We start from the raw sequence: 16,908 nt of genomic DNA on the forward strand, positions 1-16,908 counted from the left end.
ATATAATCAATAATATTTTAATAACTATGTATGGTGTCAGATTGGTACTAGATTTACCACGGTGATCACTTCATAAGTTATATAAATGTCTAATCACTATGTTGTATACCTGTAACTAATATGATATTGTATGTCAACTGTAATTGAAAAGTAAATTATTTAAATAAATAAAATGTATTGGCTAAGATATTAGCAATGAAAGAAAGCTTTAAGTATCCAAACAATCAAGCAGTATTGAAAATTAGCTTCGAAAGACTCGGAGGTACATGATAAAAGAGTTCTGCCTAAAGATCTGGAATGTTTTTCAAACAGGCCCCAAATTCTTTTATATTCCTACTGTTGGGAGTGAGGCCTATGCTCCCTCCCCTTGAATCTAAGCTCTGTGACTGACCAAATGAATAAAGCAGAAATAATGCTCTACTAGTTTCTGCACCTGGGTTTTGAAAACTAGTGGCTTCCATTTGCTATCTCTTAAGACACTTCTTGGTGAGATGCTCATTCTAAGAGCCACGTGTGGGTATTTTGTCCAACCTCAACTGACTACCAGCACCAACAGTCAGACTTTGGAGTAAAGAGGACTTCATGACTCCAGCCCTCAAACTTTTCTCACCCTGAGGCCCAGACATCATGGAACAGAGACAAGCTGTACTTTGTCCAAATTCCTGACCACAGAGCAAGGGCACAACAAAATAGATGTTTTACACTAGTAAGTTTTGAAGTGGTTTGCTACAGCAATCGATAATTGGAACATGATCTATTAGATTAAGAGATTAACTTATGTGTCTATTATGGCCGAGTTAACTCATTTGTTTCTTTAAAAAATATATACACACACACATTTTCTGAAACATGTATTTTTCTCAAGGGCATTTCTCATAAGAAATATTTTCTTCTTATATACAAATAGATTGTGTATATTAGCAAACAAGTTCACCTCTGAAATTAGAATCACTTGGACCAAAATTCTACTGAAATTTAAATGGAACTGAGAAGTAAAAGCGAAATTTAAATTACCTGTGACAATCTTAATACTATCATTTCCCCCAAAAAGGGAGGTATTTGTTAAATGAATTTTTAAAAACGCAACTTCCATTACCCAACTTTGATCTCTCAAATTTCAGTTATAAAAACAACTATCAAGGCAGTTTCCTTGAAATAATAACTGCTGAAACTTAAGAGTCCAAATTTATGAATAAACTGAGGCAAGCTCTAGCCAGGTTCCTTAATTAGATGTTTATAAATATACTTCGTGCTTATATTTTCCAAAGAAAATGTAGAATATTTAAACAGGTTCTTAATTTAGCATTTAAGAAGTAACTAATACAAGTGCCTACAACTTGGCACACATGACCTCAGAATTATTTCATCGCACAAAATAATCTTCCTTCCTCTCACTGCAAGACCACAGTACAGTTTGTATCCAGGACCTAGATAAAGCTACAGAGCTTAAGTAGTCTGGTTGTGGTAATGAACCAGTAGTACTGAAAAACAGCTTTAGCATCTCATATTCCTTCAAAATTGCATTGGAACAAGATGAATGAAAACATAATGGAAACACCTTCCTTGTGCCTTTTAATCTCTAAAAAAGGGTGTGTGTATTAGAAATCTTCTGCTAATAGATCCCTTATTTCATACCTTAGGACCTGAGATCTACAGAAATAAGGTTACTTCCCAGGGCCACTGTGACAGAGACTGCTTTGCTCCTTCCAGTTATGGGAATGTGGCTGGGCACTTGACCGACTAGATACTCCAACCTTCCAAGCTCCTGTGCAGTAAGAAACAGTCATGTACTCAGTTCTCTCCAGGGTAACATTGATTGGAAAAGACCCATCCCACTTTAAGAGACGTGTTTTGGGAAAGTTGGTATGCTGCCTACACTTTTCTCTTCCACTGGTCATAGAGAATGAAAGAGTCATGAGATAGAAGACCTGGAAAAGAACAAACCACCAAAGAGGACAATCCACCTTAGACTGTTCTCTGAGTAAGAAATAAATATCTATTGTGTCTGAGCCATTACTCACTTTCAGTCTGTTACAGCGATATTGGCTTCACGAATTTAGTCAAATACATAGTTTAGGTAGCTGCAAGACCATGATTAAAACCCAATGTCCTCCCTCAGTCACACGCAGTCCAGTGCTCTGTCTACTCAATCACTATTTTTTTCCTTACCACCCTTCTCCATCCAAACAGAAAACAGAATCATGAAGGAGTAGGGGGACAACATTGATGAGAGTACCATTATGACGCCAGCAAATCATTCTCTATTTAAATTCAACAGATTTCATTCTTGTTTATCACCAACTCCGCGCAATGCATGTTTTAATCCCCTGGTAGAAATGAACATATTGACTGCTCTCTTTCTGTTTCTAATTAGAATTACTATATTTTTAACAAGTAAGTGCAGAGGCACAAAGTATGTTGAATTTTAGGCAGCTAAAGCCAAGGGTATATTCCCAGGAAAGGGGAATCTAACACAGAGTTGAAAAAAGAGAAGAAATTAGACAAAGGGAGAAAGAACACATGTGGAAGACCTAAGAAACCTTAAGAATTTGAGGAATTCAAAGATAAGGAACAGAGAGGCAAAAAACAGAGGCAGAATGCTACTGGAGAGCTGGGTAGATCCAGAATCTGGTAGGCCATATAAAGTGTTGCTCTTGATGTAAAGAACAAGAAGAGACTCACTGAAGAATGTTAAAAAGGTAAATAAAAATTGATCAAATAATTTTCATAAATTATAGTGAGAAAATGAGTGTGTAAAGAACACGAACCCAATAGAAAAATGGACAAAATAATTACACAGAAATTTTACAAGAACCAAAAATAAATCATAAACAAATGGGGGCAAAAATGTTCAACCTCATTAGTCACCAAGAAAATATAAATTAAAACCGCAATGGTATGCCATTTCATAGATCACTACTGGTGGGAGAATAAACCAATTCAACCTCTTCCAAAGAGTTTGGTCTCAAAAATTCCACTACTTAGGTATATATCTTAGGAAAATTCTTATCCGAGGATGTCACACATACATGAATGTTCAATGTGGAATTTTTCATAATATCCAAAAACTAGGCAAAATCTAAATGTATATTAATAGATCAATAAATTGTATTGAATATTTTACAATATGAAAGATTAATAAAATACAGCTACACACATCACCATAAATGAACCTCACAATATTAAGAGAAACAAACTTGTTTCTCTTAATATACAATAAATACATACAATATGATTCCATTTACTCAAGTATAAATACAAAGTTAAATATTGTTCAGAGATATAAATGTAGATGATAAAGTTATTCAAAAAGGTAAGGAAATAAATAATTCAGCAAACTGTATCGTTGAGAGAGGGAGGGAAATATGACAGAGGAAGGTATATATGATTGTCTTGGCTGTTAATGCATAGAGGTTTTATTTCTTATTGTTCTTCAAATTATAAATTTAAGTTTTCATGTATTTTTCTGTACGTATGCTAAATGTCACACTTCTTTAAAAATTGACTAATAGCGATAACATATGTAAAGTCCCAAGGCAGCACCCGGCATGGAGAATCCATTTGATGGGAAGCCATTCCCCATTTCCCTCTGCCTATGACCTCAGTACTGGTAATAACCAAACCCAAGCTCCAGATTTTTCCTGTCACCTGTAGTTCTTCCCCTCAGCACTGTTCCCACCTAAGAATCCAGACCATCCTCACCCCCATACTGCTTATAACCTCTGCCTTACCTCTAGATTCTAGGAGGAAAGTGACATTACTAGGAAGGAGTTGTGATCCTGCTAAACTCTATTCCTGCCACCCTTGCTGATACGCAGAGAGTGAGTTCCTGAATGACAGGGAGAGGCTCTTTCATCTTCAGTGCTCTGCACAATGCCTGATACAAGTCCTCGGCAACTATTTGCTGAACAAAGAATAAATACGTACCTGCACTGCAGAGCTATGCTACTAGTGGAAAATAAGATTAAAGTTCAAAATCAGGCTGCTGCTTACTCATAGTCCCCAGGCCCTTTCACAGTTTTAAAGAAGCCTCTCTTGGCTGCTTGCTCAGAATTAACAGAAAGTCGCCTCCAAAGTTGCTTTAAAATCTTTGTATACAAAAATACTGGATTTGTAGTCATGGCTATTTATAATCTCCATTCACTAATAATTCTTAATACTTTGAATAAAAATATAGATCCTTTTTCAAAGTAACATAAATATTTTTCTACTTAAATTTTAATTATAAATTTTATAAAATTATACTTAAAATATACTCTGTATTATGCATAAAACTAGTTAATCCTCCACATAAACAAAACAATGATATTTAATAACATATGTGACTACTTAGGATGCTCTTATATTGGAAAACTGTGTTAACATCAACAAGGCCGACGTTTATGTTGCCCTTTATATACTACTTCTTCTGTCATGTGGCAGTCAAAAGGCTAAGTGAGATGCTTGCAGCAAAGAAAACAGTTTTGAAAGGTCATGCTACGCAGAAAGCCAGAATTTTTTTCACAATATCCTTACTGTCTGTGACAGGCTATATGACAATCCAACCACAGTTATATTCTGAATAAAAGCAAAAGGCATGTTATCCAAGGACCAGAAACAGTAGGCATTCAACAATATAATCTCTATGCACATTTTTTCTAACTGCGTAAACATCCAAAGCAATTAAAGAAAAAGAACCCTGAGGCAAAGACAAAGAACTGGAGGAAGAAGAACTAGTAAAAACTGGAGTGGAAGTATAAACCACTCAGTTTATTCGTAGTGTTCATACAGCATGATGAAAAGCTTCTAAAGTAAAGTTTTCCAAATTAAAGCATCATTTACCAAGGAAAAGCACAATTATAACAATATTGAAGACAGTATGATCTACTTCAAAATTTCTAAATCTTAATGACAATTACAAACAAGGTGTAAACAAAGTTTCAAAAACCTCTCTGCAGGGGCTGTAATCCCAAAAAATCCCATTTTTTCCCTTAATAACTCTTATTAGTCTATTATCCATCTGAACAGCAAGATCAAGATGAAAATTTCTCCAGTTCCTTATAATATTTCCAATCTCAGAGGTTAACAAGTGTGCTCTTTGAAAAGAAAAAATCAGTCTAGCTCATTTAATCATCTAGTCCAATCATGTGAGATCACAGCTATTCCTGCCTAGGAATCAAAACGCATAGCTTTCTCCTAAACCAACTGAAGGTACTTAGTATATTAGACTTCAGAGCCAAGTTACATAGACACAGTACCACAAGTTTCTGGCAAGGCATTATTTTTAAGGCCCCCAAATTTTAATTCCTGTGAGGATCTCTCACTAAAATTTAACAAGAAGATAATCTTGATTACCAGTTCTGACCTCATAGCAGAGCATGAGGATTTGTCTTAATTCCAAAACTACTAGAAAACAACCTATGATCAACATTCTTTTACGAAAATAAATATATTTAAAACATTCTACGGCCTAAAACCAAAAGTACACTATAAACCAAATCCAGGCATAGATATGGAGAAATTGTAATCCTTGTGTATTACCGATGGGAATGTAAATTGCAAATGCTGTGGAAAAGAGTATGGCAGTTTCTCAGAAATGTAAACAGAATTACCATATGATCCAGTAATTCCACTTCTCGGTATATACCCAAAAGAATTAAAAGCAGGGACTCAAACAGATATTTGTACACCCATGTTCACCCATGTTTGGCTATTAACAATAGCCAAAAGGTGAAAACAATCCAAGTGTCCACTGATGGATAGATAGATGGATGGATGGACAGATGGACGAAATGTAATCTATACATGCAATGGAATATTATCAACCTTAAAAAGGACATTGTGATACATTCTACAATGCGGATGAACCTGAAGACATTATGCTAAGTGACATAAACCAGCCACAAAAGCATAAATATTGTATGACTCCACTTACATGAGATATCTAGTATAGGCAAATTCATAGAGACCTCTTGAAAGAATAGCAATTATCAGGAATTGGGGGGGAGAGGGCAATGGGAGTTACTGTTTAATGGGCACAGAGTTGCAGTTTAGGATGATGAAAAAGTTCTGGAGATGGAGAGTGGTGATGGTTGCACATTTGTGAATGTATTTAATGCCAGTGAATTGTACACTTAAAAATTATGAAAATGGTTAATTTTGTTTCATAATTTTAAAAAATCCAAATAAACTTACTCATCTGGAGCGATAAGCCCTCTATGCCTCCAACTCACCTTTCTCTACCCTTTCTACCTCCTTGTAGTATTCAAAAATTGGTTTTATTATACATTCCCTTCTCTTATCATCCCCTTCAGGTACTTCAAACACCTGGCCTCACGCACTGTTCGTTAGCCACAAGTTACACTTCTCAGCTGTCGCTGTGCCTTGCTCTCCTCCCACACCCTCAGCCCTGGGTGTTCATCCCCATCATCACACAAGAAAATCCAAAGGCCGCGCCTGGTCTACAAATTGACCTGCGCCTCCCCTACCTTCACAATGTCAGCCTCTACTACATCCTCCCTCACTAGCACCATTCCAGCCACAGGGCCTCCTACTTCTCCGAGGACACATCCCAGCCCAGCCTCAGAGCCTTTGCAGCCTTTGTGTTTAAGCTCCGCAGCCTTCAAGTCAGCCCCCCACACTCCCTAACCCAAGTACCTACTGGCCTGTTCTCTTACTTCGTTCAGAGCTGTCAGCTCAAATGTCACCTAATCAGACAGGGCTTCCCTAACCACACCGTGTAAAACAGTGAGCCTGTGCCACCCCCATCAATGTCTGCCTTTCCCTAATATATTTCCCTAATATATTTTTCTTAATACTATTCATCACTACCTAACACAGTATATATCTACTTATTGTGTCTCTTCCCCACCTCATTAGAATATCAATTCCGTGAGAGATGGACCTCTGTTTTTGTTGTTGTTTTGTTTTGTTTTTGTTTTTTGGGGGACCTCAGTTTTGGTTGATTGCGGGAACCCTGACAGCTAACACAGTTCTTGGTATATTACTACACGCTCAATACATGTGTACTGGAGCAAGCGTGGCCTCCAGTCCCTCGATGCATTCCCTTTAACCAAGCCTGCATCCCACAGACAGTTATTTCAACCACCAATGTCAAATTTCTCATTTCCATCTAAAAGGTTATACTAGCTACATTCACACTGCCTGCGATGTCATGCTACTTTATAAACTGAGCCTTTACTACTACTGCTCAGCAATCCTTTCTATTCTATCCCAGTGATCAGATTAAGTTTCTCCACCATCTCTGGCCTGGTCAATTCCAAAAGCCTTTTAACTGACCTTCCTGCTTCCCCTCTACTTCTATATCCATCTTCAATAAAGTAGTCAGAGAAATCTTTAAGACATGTATTATATCATGACACTTTTCTGCTTAAAACCTTCCTTAAAAGACTGCTCTTGAATCTAGACTCCTTACTATGGCCGTAAAGACCGACACGGCGTGGCCTGACCAACTCCCTCTCATGACACTACAGTGCTCACCCACTCTGTTCCAGACCACTGGACTCCTTCCCATTCCTTTAGCACATCAAGCTCGTTCCCACCTTGCAGTTTTTACACTAGCTTGATTTTCAAGTGACTGAATTCTTGTCTTTCACACCTTACCTTAAAGTCACCTCCTCAGAAGTAGCCACCCGGTCACTTTATCAACTGCCCTGTTTTAATTCTCTTCAGATCATATTACGATTTGGTATTTTTCTTACTCATTTCAATGACTGCAATCTTGTCTGTAAGAGTGCCTGGCACAAAGCAGGTGTTCAATAAATATTTGGTAATTACTCTACAATGCTTTTCCTAAATGTTTCCTTCTCCCAGGATACCAACCTCACCACTGATTAACTATATGCCTAGTAGATAACCTCAATCCCTACCTTTTTCAAAAAGTGAGGTTCTAGTTTTTTTCATCTTTGCTTAAAAGTTCCTTCATTCACACTCTCTTCCATTCGCCTGATTTTTAAGCAGAAAGATTGCTACTCTTTTGTAAAAGTTAAGCTCTTTGCCCGTGTCTTTGATCTCAAACCATCTTACCTTCTCTGGGCAATTAATCACTCTAATATTTAAACTACTCTACATGTTTAAACTACTCTAATGGATCATTCCCTTTTACCTAAAATATACTAGGTGCTAATGCTAAAATATACTAGGTCTTTTCCTGTGTGGCTAACTCCTCAAAATGATCACCGTCCAACTTCATGCACAACCTCATTGAAAAGCATTCTACTTTATTCTTCCTCCTGTGTATTTTGTAAAACCTCTAACTTAACCTCTTACAACTCATTCTGGTCTACTCAATCTGTTCTCTCAGTTACCGATAACCTCTTAATAATTAAATTCAATGACCCTTTCTAGGGTATTAAAATCCTTAATCTTTCTACAGCATCGCATCCTTCCGAAGAGCCTCTCCCTAAAATTCTTACTGTGCTTTGAAGAGAAACACTGCATGATTCTGGTTTCCTTCATACCTTTTCTCTTATTTTTCCTTTACTAATTGTTTTTAACAACAGCCACTCATTTACAACAGGCACTTCCTAAAGTTCAGTGCCTTTATCTTTCGCTCTCTGCTCTCTGCTAGGATACTGGAAATGTTATCTACTTCCACAGCTTAAATCATATGTGAATTACTCCAAATTCTGCACCTTCAGGCCCAAAATTACCTTTTCCTAAGTTTCAGTCTCATGTTTCCACAACTGAGGAGATTGGATTCTCAAAGTTCTACCTCTACCAGTACCTCAAAAATCAAAATGTGTCTAATAGAATTCACCATGTTACAATTTGTCCCACCCTCTCACCCCCAGTACCAGTCTTTCTTCGTGGTTTCCTTACTTCTGTTCATGGTACCATCATACTTCCAAACACGAAAACTCAAAATCTTAGATTCGTTTATATGACTTTTCTGTCACATTTTCCCTGCGAAATCTACCTTGCAAAATGAACTCACAGCTCCCTGACTTCCACTCCCACCACTCACTCAGGTATTCATGATTTCACTTCTTCAGCACCTATCATTGCTGTAATTAACCAATTCATTTCATGACTACTTATTAAACACCTAACTTGCCTGCTAGACTAAAAGCTCAGTCTAGCAGGCAACATAACCTCAGGCAGGGAATGTCAGTCATTCACAGTACACCTAGGGTGGACCATGTTACTTATCCAAACCAGTAGACTTGAGAGTAAAAGAGGACATTAAAAATAGTTGAGTAATTACGTAATATTATGTGTCAATTATATCATAAAGTTGGAAAAAAATAGTTGGGCATTAACAGATCTACAAGAGCCTTAAACCAGGATATGTGGTCACACTATTTATAACGTCAGAGCTTAGAGAAATGATCCCTGCATCCTAAGTACATAATACATATTGGTTTAATAAATAAATTAAGAGCTGAAATATTCACTTTATCACCGCTTCATTCTTTACTCCATTGCAAGCTTATTTTCAGCCACAAACACTGTCCTGAAACGGGCCCCACTGGGGCCAACAATAACCTCCTCAAAAAAGCTTCTTCAGTTTTCAATTAACCTCTCTAAAAAGCTTTCAATACTACTGGCCCCTCCTCTCTCTTTCATGAAGCTCTGTTAACTCTGTGGTAAACATAATCCTAAATATACAACTGTCTTAAAACAAGGCCTACAATCCTCCCTCGCTCCCTCCACCCCAGATAAACTAAAAGATTTAGAATCTAACCAATATTCACATTTTCCTTCTATATTTAACTTCTGGAAAAATTAAGTAATGAAAGATACAAAATTGGATACTTACCTGGAAATGGTAGCCCCCATTTCAGTCTTTTAGGAAAACAGATGGCATTACTTATTTTTTAAAAGTGAAGTTTTCATGGAAGACTTTTTCAGATTAGAAGATACGCTACAAAAAAAAGGGTGAAAATAAAAGGTATTAATGCTTAAATGGGCTAAATTAAAAACAAATAAATTTTATTATTTATATGCCATTTAATTGCTTATAACTCTACATTTTTAATATGGGGAAAATACAGAAAACACATGAATCACAATATTAAAATACGGAACATCAGAAATGGAAGGGACTTGGGGGGTAGTCAATTAGCTCAGTTGGTTAGAGCATGGTGTTAGTAACACCAAGGTTGCTGGTTCAATCCCCACATGGGCCACTGTGAGCTGCGCCCTCTTAAAAAAAAAAAAAAAAGAACTGGAAGGGACTTAAGTGGACATCCTATGTAACTAAATGCTCTCATTTAGATTACCCCCTTTCTTGAAACCTCTTTTCTATAATAAGCTAGTTTCTTTTGACTTCTCAATCCATTCTTCTATCTACATCATAAGCTGCTAACTACAATAGGTTATTTCATTTTCCCTTTTCTTCTTTAATACTTCATACAAAATATGCATCTAAACAAGCATATAATGAACAATGCAAATCACCATCCCATACCAATAACATTACATCCACCTATGTGCTCCTCTCATTCCAACCTTTTATCCTGAATACTTATTATCCCATTACTTTTTAAAAAATAACTGTCATACATGTATATAACCCTAAATAATACTTTTTGTCCCCTGCTCCCTTTTTCAGCTTGATAAACAGGTATGCTGTATGAAGTCTCCAGGGACTTGAATTCTTTCATTCAATATTTTTCTAAGATTTACCTATGTTACATTTTTATTGCTCTATAGTATTTCATTATATAAATATACCACATGTATTTATCCATTCTGTTGATAGACATTTGGATGGTTTATAGTTTTTTGCTTTTTATCAATATTATTATACATGTCTGCAGGTAACACTTGAACAAGAATTTATTGAGGGCATGCTTTAAACCTAAGTGGAATTGGTGGATCACAGGACATACAAATTCCCAACTTTACCAAAAATGCCAAATTGTCTTCCAATTGTATCACTTTACCAACGCACCAGCAGTATATGAGTTGGTAACATACTCTCTCTAATACTTGGTAAAGTTAGATTTCTTAATTTGTAGCAACATAGAACATATAAAAGAGTGTCACACTGTGATTTCGGTTGTATTTGCTTAATTGGGTTGAAGATCTAATGACGTTGAGTACCTTTTCATGTTTATTAATTATCTATGTTCCTTTCTGTGTTCCTTTGTTCACAGCTTTTGGCCATTATTATTGGGTTGTCTTTTTCTTATTAATCAGTAGGCTTTATCAGGACCAGGACTGGATACATAACTTGCAAGGACCACTTGCAAGTAAAATAAAAAAGCACAGCCACTTATTCAAAAATTAAGAATTTCAAGAAAGTGACAGCTTATCATTAAAATAAGTGTGCGGTCCTGTGTGACTACACAGGTTGTTCCTCTATGAAGGTAGCCCTGCTAAGGACACTAATTCTCTATTGCATGTATTACAATTATTGTTTTCCAAATTTGTGGTTTACCTTTTCATTTTCTTTCTGGTGTCTTTAGATGAATATTAATTTTAATGTGGTCAAAAACATCAATTATTTTTAGTTGACTCTTCTGTCTTGTTGAGAAAATCCTAGTCTTCATAAAGTTTTATGACTTTGTCTTTCGGTTTGAGCCCTAAAACATGGGTGCTTTCTAAGGATCAGTGAGTGAGCTCATAGCCCTTTCCTCCCAGCCATTAAGTCCCATTCTTCGCTAACAACATTTTCTAGGACTTCATGACCTTTATGATAGCAGCATCCTAGTCAGTATCATTTAACTCATTTCTGGGAAATCCTACTCAAAGTGGATTAGACCTGCATACCAAGTTTGGAATTATTTACATTTGTCAGTAGTACTCCAAGTCAAAAATTTTAATAAAAATTTCAAGCACCTAATTAGAACATTTTACATTTAAATGAAGGGAGAAAAGGCTGAAAAAAAATCTTCAAGTTTCATAAAATTAGTAGCAATCAAAGGAGAGCATAATTGTTGCTATTGAAGTTGAAAACCTTTTTCATTTTGTACCTCCAAAATAAAATTCAGCTAGGGAGCAAGTAATTTAATAGTAGTCTTGGTTTCTTTGTTTTTCAAATAAGGACAATAATACTCTTTTCAAAGTGAGAGAAACGCTATAAAACAAATTTTGAAACAATGTCAAAATATATCAAACTGCTTACTTTCCCAAAAGTAAGGGAACCAGTCAACTCAAAAAGAACCAATTTGCTGGTGCATGATGTTGACAGTGGGGGAGGCTGTGTGTGGGGGGCAGGGATATATGGGACTCCCTGTACTTCCTGCTCAATTTTGCTGTGAACCTAAAACTGCTCTAAAAAATTATGTCTATTTAAAAAGGGAATAAGTAAAGGAAATGCTTCAACTGCACCCCCCAAAAAAAATCAATTTGACACAAAATCGGCTAATAATGAACGGAAGTATATTGTTTACTGTTCTTGCGCAGTCAACAAAATCACTCTGATTTCATCAAACACAGAATTCAAAAAAGTTTATTCTTAAAATTCCTAATAATGCTTTACGCATAAGCAATGTTATTAATGACCTTACACGTGAAGATCCACTTACATAGCTTCATTGTGAAAAGAAACAGAATTTATTAGAAGGAAAAACTTCTGGACAAATAACAAGTGTCCATTAAACCTTAAAGAGGTGGGGGGGGTGGAATTTCAAAAGTTCACCCAAGCCCTGAGAATGGCCCATGACCAAACCAAACCCCTACCCAAGTTCTATCTCTGGTCTGAGTTCAAGTAAAAGTACTTTTCTACAAAACAAAACCAAAAAAACACACTATGCCTGAATCATGCAATTTATATTATAATTCAAGAGCTGGCTAAACTATTCTATTTAAGTAACAATCATTTCAAATTCCCACCCTCCACCCACAAATAAACAAGCCAAACGATCCCAATTCTAAACTCATGTCGTGGTAGAGATGCTCATCTCCCTGTTCCTAACTACTGAACCGGGAAGACTCCCAGAGCACTGCCACAAAGTCCTAGACCTACAGCAAAAGAATGTAATTTCTACTCCACCATTTATTTTTACAAAACTAAATTAGACCAGTCAAAAATATGCTTTGATACTTATTACCCAAGAAATAACCAGATTAAGATTGTTAGTGAATGAGTTTCTCAATCTATCTTTTTTATTTTTCTTTTTAACAAATGGAAATTATTTATCATGGCTTTCTTTTAAAATATGTTTTTTTAAAAAACCAATATACCCAATTATCGGGGGGAAATGGGCAGTCTCATTAGTGCTCCAGAAAATTAAAATTAAAACCACAATAAGATACCACTATATACCCAGCAGAATAGGTAAAAAAATTAAAGAAACTAACAATACCTAGGATTGCCAAGGATATGAGCAATGGAAATTCACATACCTTATACATGACACAGGATTTCCACCTTACATATACATCCAAAAAAAATGTGGACACATTTCAACAAAAGATAGTTACTACAATGTTCACAGCAGCATTATTCAGAATAGCCAAAAACTGAAAACCCAAAACAAAATGGATAAATTATGATATATTATCACAATGAAATACTATATTGCAATGAAAATAAATTACTTATAACTTTATAAAACTGAACTGATATATAAAAATATGTAAGATATAATGCAAAAAACATAAAGTACAGGGCAGTTGGTCTAATGTGCTTCTGGCAGAGGGGTAAAGATGTAAAGAAATAAAAACTCTATTATTAATATTTGCTATGTGTATAACAGACATTGAAAGATTACACAAGAAACTGGGCTTTTTTCCTGGGCAGAATGAGATGTTCGGAGGTTGAATGGATATGATTTGGGTAGTTGGGAATGGAGTAGGAGACCATTTATCTTTTTATTCTTTTTAGTTTTGAACCACGGGGATCTATTATATACTATAAATGTAAATAATCCATAAAAAGGATTCAAATACCATAGATATATATACACATTTTTTTTAAATCAATTAAGATGTGTGCACCTAAATTACAAAACGCTATTTCAGGGAGCAGCCAGATGGCTCAGTTGGTTAGAGCGCGGGCTCTCAACAACAGGGTTGCCGGTTCGAGTCCCACATGGGCCAGTGAGCTGCGCCCTCCACAACTATATTGAAGACAACGAGCTGCCGATGAGCTGCAGGAGGGGCGGCCGAATGGCTCGGTTGGTTAGAGCACATGCTCTTAACAAGGTTGCTGGTTCAATTCCCACATGGGATGGTGGGCTGCGCCTCCTGCAACTAAAGACTGAAAACAGCGACTAGACTTTGAGCTGAGCTGTGCCCCCACAACTAGGCTGAAGGACAATGACTTGACTTGAAGCTGATGGGAGCTGGAGAAACACACTGTTCCCTAATATTCCCCAATTTAAAAAAAAATTTTAATGTATTTATTAAAAAAAAGATATTTCAGCAACAAAAATAATTTCCAAATCCCTCAAAAAAATAAAAACCACAAGTATGCCTCAAACACACATAAAAAATGAGAACCACTCTTTTACATATCATAAGAATGACAATATGGCATTGTCCATCTCATTAAGTAAGCTACGTGGAGCAACTTGCAACTACACATAACAGGTAAATCTAACAAGCATATTGTTGAATAAAAGACATCAGATACAAAGTCACTCCTACTCTATGATTCCATATATGTGATATTCAAAAAATGAGCAAAACTAATCTATGGTGTTGCCAGAACAGTGATTACCTTTGGAAAAGAAGTAAGCAATAGTAATGGAGAGTTCCTGGACTCCTAACATTTTTCTACTTCTTGGTGGTGGTTACATGGGTCTGTTTCAGTTGTGGTAAGTCATGATGTTATATATACATTGATGATTTTTTACCTTTTACTACACTGAAAAAAGTTAAAAGGAGAAAAAAATACACTGAACTACTATTTCACATCTGCCATACTAACAAAAAGGACTGATAGTATCAATTGCTTTTGACAATGGGGAACAACCAAAACAGTTTACCTTCAAGTTGACACTGTAAATTAGCATGACCTCTTAGGAAAAGATTCTACTATTATCTAACATATTTCATCAATTTTAAGCTGAAGTTTTTTCCACATTTTAACACCTCTGATATAGAAATGTACCTTACAGTCACTCTAAGTCAGGCAGCAGGTATGAGCCACTGGTCACCACTGCCTACAAATGTGAACATATTTCTTTTTCCTGATGGACTAGTAAGACAACTACAACCCACTAATATTTCAGTACACAAACCATGTAAGGACCATTTGAAGTTAAAATAAATATCCTGGCTGTGGTCTGAAATCTTTATTGACATCTTCTGGTGTCACCAAAACCCCCAGAATGAGGTCAGAGGCTTATGAAAATCCATCTCACTATAACCTTAAGACTTATACACTCTGCTATACATGTTTTACTTGGATGGGGGGGGGGGGAAGATGTGTAAGTAAGGATAACATCATTTTTGCTTCAAAACTCCGTGATATAGTTAAGTTCACAGAAAAAAAAAGTGTCTTAAAAATATGAACACTCTTACCCTCATTCATTAGAAAAATGCAAACTACAATGAAACACTATTTTCAACTAACCAATTTGGCAAAAATCCCGGTTTGCCACGTTACTTTGTGGGCAAAGCTGTGAAGAAATACACATTATCCATCCACCATACCGACGACAGCAAAACAGTAATTATATAAATTATGTGAAGGATGTAACTAACCTACTCTGGTAAATATTTTGCAATATATACATGTACCAAATCATCACATTGTACACCTTAAACTTACACAATGTTACACGTCAATTAAATCTCAATAAAATTAAGGGAGGAGAAATACACATTATCCCTTGTTATCAGTGGAAGAGCCTGGATCCAAACATAAGGGCAATTTGGCAATACCTATCAAAATTGCAAAGATATACACAGCCTTCGATTAGTAATATCACATCTGAATTTATTCCATAATTATATACTTGAATATGGGCAAAATGACACACGTACCAGGTAATTCATTGCAACACTGTTACAATAACAAAAAACTGGAAACAACCCAAATGTCTACCATTAGAGAACTGATTAAACAAATTACCCAAAGGGAAACATACAAGTTAAGAAACAAAACAAAACTATATACTCTTTGAAAAGATCTTCTGTGACGATCTCCATTATTAAGGAAAAATCACAATGTACAAAGGGTGGAAAGACCAATTTGCAAAACAATAGTATAATAACATGCCACCTTTGGACTTGGTGGGCTCTTAAGTTAAGATAGAAAGAAATAAGAGTCTATATTTTTATTTTCTTTATATAAAGAAACTCTAGGAAGATGCATAAAAGACTAAGAAATAGTTATCTGGGCTGAGTGGAGTGTTGAACGAATGGGGTGAACAGGAACAGTGTCACGGCTTGGGGCTAGAGGTCAGAGAGTTTCCATTGTTTAACTTTTTATATTGAAAAGTTTTTAATCCCATAAGACTCTATTACTACTATACATAGATTAGTAAATTAATAAGCCAAAATAGGATCCAAATACTATCAACAAACATACACAATGACAGGAACCATTCTTTTACCATCTCTGTAACTAAGACCCGAGCGTTGCCCATCTCACTGAGGTCTGTAGTGTGACCTTGTCCAAATGGATTACGTCATCAGCCCAAGATCTCTTAACACTAGTCTCCCTGAGAAAGGATATTTTCTCCGTAATTCCCTTTTGCTTCTCTTAAGGTCAGGGTGAACCTTTTCTCCCCAAGTTACATAAAGCCTCATGTCTCTTCTGAACAAAAGCTTCACTTAAGGGTTCTCTCACTCTCATCTGTAAGTCCAGGAGTTATTCTTTTCTACTTACCACCAATTCTTTATATATATATATATATATATATATATATATATATATATATATATATATATATATATATATATATCACATTGTGCGTTCACCACCCAGGCTTACCAGCAATTCTAATAACTAAGTCAAGGTCTAATAAATAAGGGAAACCTACAAAAGGGAGACATCCAGAGTTT

The 16,908-nt window shown here is 35.9% G+C and overlaps 1 protein-coding gene across 2 annotated transcripts in view; it reads right to left on the reverse strand.

Moving 5' to 3' along the window:
• Window positions 1–16,908, reverse strand: part of PIK3CB (phosphatidylinositol-4,5-bisphosphate 3-kinase catalytic subunit beta) — a 153,485-nt gene that overhangs the window by 116,368 nt on the left and 20,209 nt on the right. Inside the window, exon 2 of one of the 2 annotated variants that reach the window (XM_019747566.2) lies at window positions 9,761–9,865. The exons of the other annotated variant lie outside the window; for it this stretch is intronic. The gene's annotated coding sequence lies outside the window, so the exon portion shown is untranslated. The remainder of the gene's footprint in view (window positions 1–9,760; window positions 9,866–16,908) is intronic. 2 annotated transcript variants of the gene reach the window in all.

The sequence above is a fragment of the Rhinolophus sinicus genome, linkage group LG10 (assembly GCF_036562045.2).
Source record: "Rhinolophus sinicus isolate RSC01 linkage group LG10, ASM3656204v1, whole genome shotgun sequence".
Lineage (NCBI taxonomy): Eukaryota > Metazoa > Chordata > Mammalia > Chiroptera > Rhinolophidae > Rhinolophus > Rhinolophus sinicus.